Here is a 15,805-nt window from a genome sequence, read left to right on the forward strand (position 1 = left end):
TGAGCCAACAGCCTCAGAGAATATAGCTCCAGCCTCTTAGGCATAGCAATGCCCAAATCCATAGGAAATTGGGCAGTAATGGCAACAAGGTCTGTGATGATTTCCTCTAGTCTGGGAGGTGCCTACAACTCTGAGCCACACCTCCCACCCAACAGGTGCACCCGTGAATCTGATAACTCTGAACACAGCAGAGGCACTTGAAAACCCAGCTTCCAGTCTGTGCTTTCCCTCTCTCTGTGGTCAAGAAGTCTTTGTGCTGAAGGAGATCCTGCCATTCCAGTGACCTATGTGGTGACACTGAGAGCAGCAAGGCATCCACGATCTCAGAGTCACAAGGTGACAATTTTCTTAAAGTGACAGAGTATAGTGATCTAACTGATAGAGAATCCAAAATGTCATGAAGAAACTGAATGAGTTACAAGAAAACTCAGAAAGGCAATTCAATAAGCTCAGGAATAAAATGAGTGAACAGAAGGGACACTTTAGTAAAAAAGATCAAAATTCTTAACAAAAAAAAAAAAGAGAGAGAGGGCAATTCTGGAACTGGAAAACTCAATAAACAAGATGAAGAATGCATTAGTAAGCGCTAAAAATAGAGCAGACAATATGAGAGAGAATTAGCAAGCTCAAAGGTGGAAATCTCGAAATGATATAAAGGAGGAGAGATAATTAATACATAAGAAAATGAGGAAATTCTTAGAGAAATAGCTGACTCTTTTATGAAGGGAAATATTATCATATTGGATATCCCAGAAGAAGAGAGGGAAAAGGGAACAGAGCTTACTTAAAGAAACAAGAGCTGAGAACTCTCCAAATGTGGGGCAGAAATTGGAAGTGCAACAAAGAATATTCATTCTCTATGAAGCTAAGAGGATACCTAATTACCTCAAAACTAAAAGATGTTCTCTAAGACACATTATATTAAAACTAACAAAAGTCAGTGACAAAAAGACTTTTAAAGGCAATTAGGAAAGAATAGATGGTAACCTACAAAGGAAAAAAGGTTTCTTAAATTACAGAAATTACAGTCCAGGAGAGAGTGGAATGACATTTTCAAAATGAAGAAAAACTGTCAGCCAAAAATATCTTAGCTAGATAATGATAACTTCTAGAAAGTTATCATTCAGATATGAAGGAGAAATGAAGATTTTCCAAGACAAACTAGGGTCGAAGAACTTCATCAACACTAGACCTGCCTTAAGAGAAACATTGAAACTCTTTTAACAGAAACAAAAAGTCTTTTACCAAAAACAAAAAGTCAAGGGTACATAAAACTGAGACTCATTGGAAAAGACCCTGATGCTGGGAGGGATTGGGGGCAGGAGGAAAAGGGGACGACAGAGGATGAGATGGCTGGATGGCATCACCAACTCGATGGGCATGAGTTTGGATAAACTCCGGGAGTTGGTGATGGACAGGAAGGCCTGGCGTGCTGCGATTCATGAGGTCGCAAAGAGTCAGACACGACTGAGCGACTGAAATGAAATGAACTGAACTGAACTGAAGGTGATAAATAGAGTCTAAAAATTGCAACTACATATCAGAATAGAATTTTAAACACTTCATTATAGAATAAGGTTAAAGAAAAAAGTAATACAAATGACTGTACCTCCTTAAATTGGTAACAAACTCACAACATAAAAAAGGATAATTTGAGGTAGCAGAAACATAAAAGTTGAAAAGAAAGGGACTTATATAGGCAAATAAGGATAAGGTGCTATCAGCAGAAAAAGGATTATTTTGTCTATGAGATATTTTATACAAACCTCATGGTAACCATGAATCTAGAGCAGAGACACAAATCTTAAAAAAGAGGAAGCAGAAAAACCTGAGTAAAAAAAAAAAAACCTACCAAACTAAAATGATTAACAGAAAGAGAAACACAAACAGAAAAAAATGGGGATGTAGACAAATCAGAAAACAAAAGACAAAAAGACAATACTAAGTCCTCATTTATCTATAATCACCCTAAAGGTAAATGAATTGAATTCACCAATGCAAAAAAAACACAGGGTGTCTTTGTTGTCAGTTGTTCAGTCACTCAAACATGTCCTAGTCTTCGTGACCTCAAGGACTGTGGCAAGCCAAGCTTCCCTGTCCTTCACCATCTCCTGGAGGTTACTCAGATTCATGTCCATTGAGTCAGTGATGCCATCCAACCAACTCATCCTCTGTCATTTGTTCTCCTCCTGCCTTCAATCTTTCCCAGCATCAGGGTCTTTTCTAATGAGTCCGCTCTTTGCATCAAGTGGCCAAAGTTTTGGAACTTCCTCATCAGTCCTTCCAATGAATATTCAGGACTGATCTCCTTTAGGATGGACTGGTTGGATCTCCTTGCAGTCCAAGGGACTCTTAAGAGTCTTCTCCAGCACCACAGCTCAAAAGCATCAATTCTTCTGCGTCCAGCCTTCATTATGGTCCAACTCTCACATCCATACATGACTACTGGAAAAACCATAGCTCTGAATAGATGGATCTTTGTCAGCAAAGTAATGTCTCTACTTTTTAATATGCTGACTAGATTGCTCATAGCTTTTCTTCCAAGGAGCAAGTGTCTTTTAATTTCATGGCTGCAGTCACCATCTGTAGTGATTTTGGAGCCCAAGAACATAGTCTGTCACTGTTTCCATCATTTCCCCATCTATTTGCCATGAAGTGATGGGACCAGATGCCATGATTTTAGTTTTAAGCCAGCTTTTTCACTCTCCTCTTTCACCTTCATCAACAAGCTCTTCAGTTTCTCTTCATTTTCTACCATAAGGGTGGTGTCTTCTGCATATCTGAGGTTACTGATATTTCTCCTGGCAATCTTGATTCCAGATTGTGCTTCATCCAGCCCAACATTTTACCTGATGCATTTTGCATAAAAGTTAAATAAGCAAGGTGACAATATACAGCCTTGAAGTACTCTTTTCCCTATTTGGAACCAGTCCATTGTTCCATGTCCAGTTCTAACTGTTGCTTCTTGATCTTCATACAGATTTCTCAGGAGGCAGATAGGGTAGTCTGGATGGATTTAAAAATAAAGCCCAACTATATGCTCCTTCCAGGAGACTCATCTCAGCTCTAAGGACAAACATGGGCTCAAAGTGAATGGATAAAAGATTATATTTCAAGCAAATAGCAGATAGAAAAAGCAAGTGTAGCCATATATATATCAGACAACATGAATTTCAAGCTAAATAAAATAACAAGACACTAAGATAGGCATTACACAATGATAAAGGAGACATAATAGTGATGAATACATATGCAACAATAGGAGCAACAAAATATATAAAGCAATTATAAAAAACTTAAAAAGAATTTGAGAGCAACACAATAATGAGACTTTGACACCCTGCTTACATCAATGGATTCATCATCCAGACAAAACACCAACAAAGAAACAGCAGTCTTAAATGAAATATTAGGCCAGAAAATTTGACAGATTTGTTTAGAACATTCCATCAAAATGAAGCAGAATACACATTCTTATCAAGAGCACATGGAACAGTCTCAAGGATGAACCACATGTTGGGATACAAAACACTAAATTTAAGAAGAATGCAATCATAGCAAACATTTTTTTCCTAATTACAATAGCATGAAACTATAAATCAAAGCTGGATAAATCACAAATATTGTAGAGTAAACAACAAATATTGTAGAGTAAACAATATGCTACTGAACAACTTCAATGAATACTTCAAAGGAAAAAAATTCAGACAGATTAAAATAAAAATATAACATACTAAAATTTATGGGATGCAGCAAAAGCTGTATTAAGAGAGAAGTTTTTTAGCAATAGAGGTCTACTTTAACAAATTATATATATATATATATTTTATATATATATTTTATATATATATAAAATCTCACATCTAAAGAACTAGAAAATGAAGAACAAATTAAGCCCAAAGTCAGTAGAAGGAATGAAATAATGAATATCAGAGCTGAAATGAATGAATCAGACTAAAAAAGACAATAGAAGAGATCAATGAATCTAAATGCTTGTTTTTGAAAAGATAAACAAACTGACAAACCTTTAGCTCAACTCACTATGAAAAAAGGAGGGAAGACTGATAAACTCAGAACTGAAGAGGAGAAATAACAACAGATTCCCCAGTAATAAAAAGAATTATATGAGAATGTTATGAACAGCTATTTGCCAACAAATTGGACAATCTAGAAAGAAAATGGACAAATTCTTAGAATCATACAACCTTCCATGACTGAATTGTGGTGAAGTATAAATTCTGAACAGACTGATCATTAGTGAAAAGATTAAAATAGTAATCAAGAAAGTCCCAAAAACAGATGTCCAGGAGTAGACAGCTTTAAAAAGCAACTCAGAATTGAATGTAAGAACTGAAATCATTAAACTGGAAGAAAAGATAGGCAATGCACTCTTTGGCATTGGTCTCAGCAATACTTTCTGGATATGTCTCCTCAGGCAAGGGAAGCAAAAGAAAAATAAACAAACAAAAGATCTGCACAGTAAAGGACACCATCAAAAAGAAAAGGCAATCAACTAAATGAGAGAAGATATTTGCAAATCATATGTCAGATAAGGGGTTAATATCCAAAATAAATGAAAAAAAACTCACAGAGCTTAACAACAACAACAACAAAACCAACCTCATTTAAAAAAATATTAAGCAGAGGAGCTGAAATACATTTTTCCAAAGAAGACATATGATGGCCTTTGAAAGGCCACACCTACATAGATACAGAAGGGTACATTGAAAGATGTTCAACATCATTAATGATTTGGGCAATGCAAATCAAAACTATGATGAGGTATCACCTTACACCTGTCAGAATCTATATCATTAAGAAAAAAAATAAGCCAAGTGAGAGAGAACAAGGATGTGATTTAGGATGATAAAGAGATGAAGGAAAAGTGTGTGTGTATATCATATCCAAGAACTGTTTTGCTTTTCATGTGTGAAATACTTGCATTTCAACTACAGTTCTCCTACATTTTTATCTGTACTCCTCTGGTTAAATAACTTTGCATCTCTAAACTTTATTATTCTTATTCTGAAGACAGAAATGCATGACAGGCAAGGATTTTGTGAGCATTAGAAATAACACTTGTAGAATACCTGGAATACATTCTAGCAAATATTAGCTGCCAGATAATAACAAATTGTTTTCATGTCCTTCCTGCATTAATTGGAAAAAGAAATATCTAGTGAATGAGGATAAACCAAGTGTTCTGTAGGATGTCAGATGCAAACCTTCATCTTTATCTCTGCTATCAAACATTTTTCAAAGGATATATTGACTGTTTATAGTTTCTGTTTAAGAAAATTTGCATGTATACTAATATCTATGTCATAGGAAAGCAGATTACAAAGAGAGTACACATACATCTATTCAAAAGATGTGGTATAAATTAGCATTTTTATTATGCATATTATTTTGGATAGTGCATTTTTCTCATTTTTATAGCTTCTTTTCAGTTTTTTTTTTTTGTGTGTGTGTGTGTGAAATGTTCCATTTCATTTCCTTCATTTTGAGATACTTTCCTCTACATCAGAGTGCCCAGTTAGATTAGTCGCTTTAAAATTCTTGTCCAAGTTCTTAGAGAAGTATAACTATCTAAAACTGAACCAGGAAGAAATAGATCTTAACAAACCCATCACAAGTAAGGAAATAGAAACTGTAATCAGAAATCTTCCAGCAAACAAAAGCCCAGGACCAGATGGCTTCACAGCTGAATTCTACCAAAAATTTAGAGAAGAGCTAACACCTATCCTACTCAAACTCTTCCAGAAAATTGCAGAAGATAAACTTCCAAACTCATTCTATGAGGCCACCATCACCCTAATTCCAAAACCAGACAAAGATGCCACAAAAAAAGAAAACTACAGGCCAATATTACTGATGAACATAGATGCAAAAATCCTTAACAAAATTCTAGCAAACAGAATCCAACAACATATTAAAAAAATCATACACCATGACTAAGTGGGCTTTATCCCAGGAATGCAAGGATTCTTTAGTATCCACAAATCAATCAATGTAATACACCACATTAACAAATTGAAAGATAAAATCCATATGATTATCTCAATAGATGCAGGAAAAGCCTTTGACAAAATTCAACATCCATTTATGATTAAAACTCTCCAGAAGGAATAGAAGGAACATACCTCAACATAATAAAAGCTATATATGACAAACCCACAGCAGGCATTACCCTCAATGGTGAAAAATTGAAAGCATTTCCCCTAAAATCAGGAACAAGACAAGGGTGCCCCCTCTCACCACTACTATTCAACATAGTTTTGGAAGTGTTGGCCACAGCAATCAGGGCAGAAAAAGAAGTAAAAGGAATCCAGATAGGAAAAGAAGAAGTGAAACTCTCTCTGTTTGCAGATGACATGATCCTCTACATAGAAAACCCTAAAGACTCTACCAGGAAATTACTAGAGCTAATCAACGAATATAGTAAAGTTGCAGGATATAAAATTAACACAAGGAAATCTCTTGCATTCCTATACACTAACAATGAAAAAACAGAAAGAGAAATTAAGGAAACAATACCATTCACCATTGCAACAAAAAGAATAAAATACTTAGAAGTATATCTACCTAAAGAAACAAAAGACTTATACATAGAAAACTATAAATCACTGATGAAAGAAATCAAAGAGGACACAAACAGATGGAGAAACATACCGTGTTCATGGATTGGAAGAATCAATACTGTCAAAATGGCTATACTACCCAAAGCAATCTATAGATTCAATGCAATCCCTATCAAGCTACCAATGGTAGCTTCTGAAAATCACAGAACTAGAACAAATAATTTCACAATTTGTATGGAAATACAAAAGACCTCGAATAGCCAAAGTAACCTTGAGAAAGAAGAATGGAACTGGAGGAATCAACCTGCCTGACTTCAGACTATACTACAAAGCCACAGTCATCAAGACAGTATGGTACTGGCACAAAGACAGAAATATAGATCAATGGAACAGAATAGAAAGCCCAGAGATAAATCCACGAACCTATGGTCACCTTATCTTCGACAAAGGAAGGCAAGGATATACAATGGAAAAAAGACAACCTCTTTAACAAGTGGTGCTGGGAAAACTGGTCAACCACCTGTAAAAGAATGAAACTAGAACACTTTCTAACACCATACACAAAAATAAACTCAAAATGGATTAAAGATCTAAATGTAAGACCAGAAACTATAAAACTCCTAGAGGAGAACATAGGCAAAACACTCTCCGACATAAATCACAGCAGGATCCTCTATGACCCACATCCCAGAATATTAGAAACAAAAGCAAAAATAAACAAATGGGACCCAGTGAAACTTAAAAGCTTTTGCACAACAAAGGAAACTATAAGCAAGGTGAAAAGACAGCCCTCAGATTGGGAGAAAATAATAGCAAACGAAGCAACAGACAAAGGATTAATCTCAAAAATATACAAGCAACTCCTCCAGCTCAACTCCAGAAAAATAAATGACCCAATCAAAAAATGGGCCAAAGAACTAAACAGACATTTCTCCAAGGAAGACATACAGATGGCTAAAAAACACATGAAAAGATGCTCAACATCACTCATTATCAGAGAAATGCAGATCAAAACCACAATGAGGTACCATTACACGCCAGTCAGGATGGCTGCTATCCAAAAGTCTACAAGCAATAAATGCTGGAGAGGGTGTGGAGAAAAGGGAACCCTCTTACACTGTTGGTGGGAATGCAAACTAGTACAGCCACTATGGAAAACAGTGTGGAGATTTCTTAAAAAACTGGAAATAGAACTGCCATATGACCCAGCAATCCCACTTCTGAGCATACACACTGAGGAAACCAGATCTGAAAGAGACACGTGCACCCCAATGTTCATCGCAGCACTGTTTGTAATAGCCAGGACATGGAAGCAACCTAGATGCCCATCAGCAGACGAACGGATAAGGAAGCTGTGGTACATATACACCATGGAATATTACTCAGCCATTAAAAAGAATTCATTTGAATCAGTTCTAATGAGATGGATGAAACTGGAGCCCATTATTCAGAGTGAAGTAAGCCAGAAAGATAAAGACCATTACAGTATACTAACACATATATAAGGAATTTAGAAAGATGGTAATGATAACCCTATATGCAAAACAGAAAGAGACACAGATGTATAGAACAGACTTTTGGACTCTGTGGGAGAAGGCGAGGGTGGGATGTTTCAAGAGAACAGCATCGAAACATGTATATTATCTAGGGTGAAACAGATCACCAGCCCAGGTTGGATGCATGAGACAAGTGCTCAGGGCTGGTACACTGGGAAGACCCAGGGGGATCGGGTAGAGAGGGAGGTGGGAGGGGGGATCAGGATGGGGAATACATGTAACTCCATGGCTGATTCATGTCAATGTATGACAAAAACCACTACAATATTGTAAAGTAATTAGCCTCCAACTAATAAAAATAAATGAAAAAAAAATTAAAAAAATAAATAAATAAAATTCTTGTCCAGCGATAGTAACATATGTGTTAGTTACTAACATAATCTAAGGGTTGGGCTTGGTTGATTGTTAATTTTCTTGAGAATTGGCTACATTTTCCTTGCTCTTCATGTGTTGGTAATTTTGGACATCATTATATTCTTCCAAAGTTTGTTGATATTTTTTGTTTGTGTTACAAGGCAATTAAGTTTGTTGACCTGAAATTGCAATCTCTACCTCTTAGGCAATAGTTCAAATCTCAGTTCAATTACTTTATCCTTAGCTGGGCTAGCTTAAATTGTTCAGAGGTCAATTATTTGGACAGTTTACATACAGAATTTAAGACCCCCATTCTCTGGATCTCTCCTTTATGAGATTTTCCCCTGAATTTATTTTTCAGATTAGACCAACATTTATTGCAAAAATACAAGCAGGTTTTCTGATCCAAGTGCTTTGGCTCCTCTGATGCAAGGGTATATTTAGATAAAAAATTGAGAGTTTAAGATAATACAGTTGCAATCATATGTGTATACATATACATTTCTAAAATTTATGTATACATGCTGGATGTTCATTGCTGCACGTGCTTTTCTCTAGTTGCAGTGAGTGGACGCTACTCTCTAGTTCTCTTCACAGGCTTCTCATTACAGTGGCTTCTCTTGTTATGTGGCATGGGCTCTGGGTCGCATAGACTTCAGTAGTTGCGGCACTTGGACTCAGTAGTTGTGGCTCCTAAGCTCTAAAGCACAGGCTCAGTAGTTACGGCACAGAGGCTTAGCTGTTGTAAAGCATGTGGGATCCTCCTGGATAGAGGATCAAATCTGTGTCTCCTGCATTGGCAGGCAGATTCTTTTACCATTGAGCCACCAGGGAAGCCCCTACATATACATTTTGATCAGAACATTACACTGACGACCTACAGGCTTTTTTTAAATCACAGGCAAAATGTTAATTTCCTCTTGTCTATCCACACTTTAATATATTTCATAGACTTTAAAGAAGTATCACAAAAAATACGGAACACTTCACAAACCTGCATGTCATCCTTGTGCAGGGACCATACTTATCTTCTCTGTATTGTTCAAACTTTAGTATATGTGCTGCCAAAGCAAACACTCTCCCCTAAATTTTAATCTAAATTCTTTTTTCTTATTCTTCAGGTCAAAAGTCCTGTGAGTTTTCTAAAAGAATTTTGACTTTTCTGAATAATGCTAACCGTGGGCTCACCTTAAAGCCATAAGAAAAAGAACCTTAGGTGTTTCCTTTTAAGTGTCAACTCCTCTCCAGACTCTGACAGCTGTTTTTGCTCTCCCATGTTTTGGGGTGTTTTTTTGTTTTCCCCTAAGACTTTACAGGATCAGTCCAGTGGGAACTTATTCAGTTACATTGGAGAACTAAATGTTTAAAAATCACCCTCAGCCTGCTGAGGGTGATTATTAAGAAGAATAATACAAAAAATAAGATTTGATTCATGGAAATGTAAACAAATCTTGGTTTTTACTGAGAAAAAAAAAAGGAGAGAGTTATGGAAAAGTTAGGGTGCAGTAAGGTAGGAATAAGCTGTTAATGTAAGAAGCCTGAATATGGATTAACTGTACAATTATCCACTGGTAAATCTCAAAACTGCTTCCATACAAAACTCTCTCCTGAGCACCAAACCTGCCTTACCTGTGCCTATCAGGTAGAAGTTTACTTTTAGACATCTCAAATTTGATTTGTGAGGAGATGGTTTCATTGTCTTCCCTAAGACTTCTCTTTTTCTCATCCCAAATAATAGTATTACTACATAAAATGAAGCAAACTACTAAACAAAAATCAGAATACTTATATTCCGTTATTCCCACATTTTATTGGTTCTCCTCTTAAACTTCTCCCAAGCATGTCTGTAACCTTCTGTTCCCCTCTTCCCATCTCTGCTCATCTTTCTTTCCGAAATCAGCTTCCTAACTAATGTCTTTGCCATAAATTCATCTTCCTCATGACTACAGAATTAGCCCTCTAAAATTTAATTTCCTTAGGTCACATTTTAAAATGCCGATTGATCTCGCCGCAGTTGGCATATTTCTATCCTTATATTTCGCCCACAGATATTCTTTTTGTTTTGCAAATGATCTGTGTTCTTCCACTACTCTGAGCTTTCTGTGAGTTTCCTATTTTGTTTAAAATGTTTATTTCTTGTTTGGTTTCTAAGCTTCTTTTATTCCCTAAAGACTTCGTCCAAATGTTACCACATCTATAGGAACTTTGACCTTTGCAGATAGAATTAACCACTGCCCTGCATACTCATAGATTTATAAATGTGTAGCAACTCCACTACTCATTACATTATTATACTGGCATTATTTGTTCATTGGACCAGGAAGACATTCATTCTTTGGGGGCATTTATTATGTCTTAATTGTTTTTACTTCCCTTCTTACGCTGTGTCTTTTTCCAACTCCAAGGCTTAGTGGAGATAATTGTCATACTGTAGTTGCTCAACTAGTATTTGCTGAGTAAGTGAATTAAGGTTCAAATGAGTTTATGTTGTTGATTATGGCTGTACACATGGCAATGTGGAAACTTGGAACTGCCTTCTGACCTTAATTCTAGAGCTCTTGCCATAATAAACAAAGGACTGACCTGCCACTATTGCAGGTAAATACCAACTTTAGCTTTTATCTCAGGGCTCGTTGTGTCTTTCTGTCTGTGATATTTTAAAATGCTTTTGACAATTGGGAATATTTGTATCTCTGTTCTGAAATCTCTCAATCTTGAATTCTCTATCCTCATGGCATCAGTCTTTTAATATTTTTCATTGAAGAAATTGGTTTTTTATTACCTATTATGTTCTAAGAAAATCACCATACCATTCTTTCTCTGAATTTCAGCCCCACATTAGGAACATGGCTAAAATGCTCACAGCTCAGGTTATAGTTGGAATAAAAGAAAGCACATTTATAAATCTATCTACAGTAACTCATTCCATATCCTTCTAAAATCCTAGTTTATGAAGAATCCTATTGTAGCCCTTGTGTTTGCATCTGTTACTCTTTTCTTCTTTGTAAAACCAATTTACAAATTTTGATTTTATTGAATCTCTCTTTTGTTTTGAGTTAATCTTCTTTTTAAGATTGAAAATATGGACATTGCAAAACCTTTTTCAGAACTTTTAGAAAGCTGCTCTTGCATAAGACAAGCTTTACTTCTGGTCACACTTGTATCTGCTTTAATGAGATAAAGTCCTGTTACTTTCTGAAAGCCCCTCCTCTTTGATTGTACCAATTAGAGCTTTGATGATCAGGACTTAGATAAAAATTTGCCTCAGTATTTCTTTAATAATCAATAAATCATTTTGTAAGTGTGCTCATTACTGATTCTGCAGCAGCTCAAATAGTGCCTGACAAAACATGTGTTTGGCTAAAGTGATCAGAGTTCTATTTTTAACTGAATGAATTTACAGCCAAAAGCTGAGTGATGATAGCTCACAGTGATAATAAAATCAGACATTTATCAATGCTTATTACATGCCAAAAATTTTATGTATATTATTTTAGTTAGTCTTCATAACTATTTTATTGTAATTATGTCCATCTAAAAGCTAAAAATCTAAAAAATGAGTGGTTTCACTCCATGTAAACTCTATACCATATTTATAACCAGGGAGCAACAATTTATTCAACAACCAAAAACCATTTTTGGAGTATATAATCATAATGTGTCAGGCATCTGAGTTTAATTAAAAGCCTCATAATATCTTTTTCTATTTATTAGAGAAGAAAAGGTAGAACTTGATTTCCAGTTCAATATAGCACACTGCGAATAATAAGGCTGAAGCCATGTCCTCCCCCCCACCAGTTTTAATAAAAATGTAAAATATATTAAAAGCAACTTGTGGATGTGCTAGAAAACAAGAAAAAATACATTCTGTAAATCAGAAACAGTTTTCAAAAAACTAAGAAGGAAAAAGAATTAGGCTAAAGAAAGAAATCACAGTCTAATACAAGTGCAGGAAAAGAAAGCTGGAAAAACATGGACATGACTCCAGGGATGCTTCAAAGGCAAAAGCCAGTGATCATGGGATCAAGACAGGTCCCAGAGACAAGCAGCAGGCATCTGTATAGTGTGTTCCACTCACTGTCAGAGAAAAAATGCCTCTTTCCTCGTTTAACATTTCACCTGATTGTCAAATTACCCTCCCACCCCAACTTAGTCCAAGCAGCAAACTGCAGAGGCGTCTACCCTGGGCAGGAGAAGTGAGTGTGGGTGGCGGCCTGGGCATATGGAGCCTAGTGGCTGGTGACAGCATGGAGTAGTGAAGGGCCCACATGCAGATTAACCATTAACTTGTTTTAGTCACTACAACATGTCTGACTCTTTTGCGACCCCGTGGACTGTAGTCTGCCACGCTTCTCTGTCCATTCAATGCTGGAACAGGTTGCCATTTCTTTCTCTGGGAGATCTTTTTGACCCAGGGATCAAACCTGGGTCTCCTGCATTTGCAGGTTGATTCTTCACCACTGAGTCACCCTGCTGCCTCTCCATCCCAGAAAGGCTTCACAAAGACTAAATTTTCAAAGACAAGGAAAGGGAGCTTCCATATGTAAAAGAAAGCAGGCAGGCAAGAATCACCAGATAATTTATTTACCTCACCACTCTTGAAAAGAGGCAACAAACTCAATAAATTAAAAAATTCACCCATGGCTGTACACACACACACATACACACACACACACATGTGTGTGTGTATATGTATATATACATATCTATAAGATTTGCTTATATGTAGTTATATACATGTTTATAAAAAGAACAGAACTTTAAAATTAGTAAAGGGTAGGGGAGAGGAATGCAGGAGGAAATGCTCACCAGGAAGTTGTACATCTGTATAAAATTTCATATATCAGGGGATGACAAAAGTGAAGAGAAGTTCCAGGGGAAAAAATGAACCTATGTAGTAACATGCCTCTATCCGTCAGCCACAATGACAGTTTGAGCTTATCCAGGAGGACATGTTACTTCTCTCAGCAGAAGCCTACACACACTTTTTTAATGGGAAAATACATTTTTTATAGTTTTAAAAGCATATGATGTTAAATTTATTGTCTTAACCAATTTTTAAAGGTACAGCTCAGTGGTATTAAGTATATTCGTGTTGTTTACAACAAATCTCTAGACTTTCTAATCTTGCAACACTGAAATACTTACTAACCACTAATATTCTATGTTGTCTTCACCCGGTTTTGGGAACCCATATTTTTACTTTCTGCTTTTATGATTTTGGCTACTTTAAATACTTGACACTTTAAATACTTTAAATACTTTTAAAAAAATGACTTTAAATACTTTAAATACTTGAGTGGAATCATACACTATTTCTTCTTTTGTGACTGGCTTACTTCGATTAGCATGTCTTTGAGGCTCAGCCATGTTGTAGCATGTGATAGGATTTCCTTCTTTGTAGCTTTGAAAAGAAGAGAAGTGAAAAGCAAAGGAGAAAAGGAAAGATATTCCCATTTGAATGCAGAGTTCCAAAAAATAGCAAGGAGAGATAAGAAAGCCTTCCTCAGTGATCAATGCAAAGAAATAGAGGAAAATAATAGAATGAGAAAGACTAGAGATCTCTCCAAGAAAATTAGAGATACCAGAGGAACATTTCATGCAAAGATGAGCTCAACAAAGGACAGAAATGGTATGGACCTAACAGAAGCAGAAGATATTAAGAAGAGGTGGCAAGAATACACAGAAAAACTATACAAAAAAGATCTTCATGACCCAGATAATCACAGTGGTGTGATCACTCACTTAGAGCCAGAATCCTGGAATGTGAAGTCAAGTGGACCTTAGGAAGCATCACTACGAACAAAGCTAGTGGAGGTGATAGAATTCCAGTTGAGCTATTTCAAATCCTGAAAGATGATGCTATGAAAGTGCTGCACTCAACATGCCAGTAAGTTTGGAAAACTCAGCAGTGACCACAGGACTGGAAAAGGTCAGTTTTCATTCCAGTCCCAAAGAAAGGCAATGCCAAAGAATGCTCAAGCTATACCACACAATTGCACTCATCTCACACGCTAGTAAAGCAATGCTCAAAATTCTCCAAGCCAGGCTTCAGCAATACGTGAACTGTGAACTTCCAGATCTTCAAGCTGGTTTTGGAAAAGGCAGAGGAACCAGAGATCAAATTGCCAACATCCACTGGATCATAAAAAAAGCAAAAGAGTTCCAGAAAAAACATCTATTTCTGCTTTATTGGCTATACCAAAGCCTTTGATTGTGTGGATCACAATAAACTGTGGAAAATTCTGAAGGAGATGGGAATACCAGACCATCTGATCTGCCTCTTGAGAAACCTATATGCAGGTCAGGAAGCAGCAGTTAGAACTGGACATGGAACAACAGCCTGGTTCCAAATAGGAAAAGGAGTACGTCAAGGCTGTATATTATCACCCTGCTTATGTGCGGAGTACATCATGAGAAATGCTGGGCTGGAGGAAGCACAAGCTGGAATCAAGATTGCTGGGAGAAATATCAATAACCTCAGATATGCAGATGACACCACCCTTATGGCAGAAAGTAAAGAACTAAAGAGCCTCTTGATGAAAGTGAAAGAGGAGAGTGAAAAAGTTGGCTTAAAACTCAACATTCAGAAAACTAAGATCATGGCATCTGGTCCCATCACTTCATGGCAAATAGATGGGGAAACAGTAGCTGACTTTATTTTTCTGGGCTCCAAAACCACTGCAGCTGGTGATTGCAGCCATGAAATTAAAAGATGTTTATTCCTTGGAAGGAAAGTTATGACCAGCCTAGACAGCATATTAAAAAGCAGAGACATTACTTTGTCAACAAAGTTCCATCTAGTCAAGGCTATGGTTTTTCCAGTAGTCATCTATGGATGTGGCAGTTGGACTATAAAGAAAGCCGAGGGTCGAAGAATTGATGCTTTTGAACTGTGGTGTTGGAGAAGACTCTTGAGAGTCCCTTGGACTGCAAGGTGATCACACCAGTCCATCCTAAAGGAGATCAGTCCTGGGTGTTCATTGGAAGGACTGATGTTGAAGCTGAAACTCCAATACTTTGGCCACCTCATGCGGAGAGCTGACTCATTGGAAAAGAGCCTGATATTGGGGAAGACTGAGGGCAGGAGGAGAAGGGGACGACAGAGGATGAGATGGTTGGATGGCATCACCGACACAATGGACGTGGGTTTGGGTGGACCCGGGCAGTTGGAGATGGACAGGGAGGCCTGGCGTGCTGCGGTTCATGGGGTCGCAAAGAGTCGGACATGACTGAGCGACTGAACTGAACTGAGAAACCAATGACATTAACTTAATGAAAAATTCAGGTTTGTCCTACTCTAATAATCTGATG

The 15,805-nt window shown here is 36.9% G+C and overlaps 1 protein-coding gene and 1 non-coding gene across 2 annotated transcripts in view; one reads left to right on the forward strand and one right to left on the reverse strand.

Moving 5' to 3' along the window:
- LOC110122120 (solute carrier organic anion transporter family member 1B3-like) overlaps positions 1–15,805 on the forward strand; it is a 64,145-nt gene that overhangs the window by 15,971 nt on the left and 32,369 nt on the right. The window lies entirely within an intron of this gene.
- LOC139030750 (U6 spliceosomal RNA) lies at positions 9,462–9,568 on the reverse strand. Its single transcript, XR_011483152.1, has one exon. It is a non-coding gene; the product is annotated as a U6 spliceosomal RNA (small nuclear RNA).

This window comes from Odocoileus virginianus, chromosome 23, assembly GCF_023699985.2.
Source record: "Odocoileus virginianus isolate 20LAN1187 ecotype Illinois chromosome 23, Ovbor_1.2, whole genome shotgun sequence".
In the NCBI taxonomy this organism is placed as follows: Eukaryota; Metazoa; Chordata; class Mammalia; order Artiodactyla; family Cervidae; genus Odocoileus; species Odocoileus virginianus.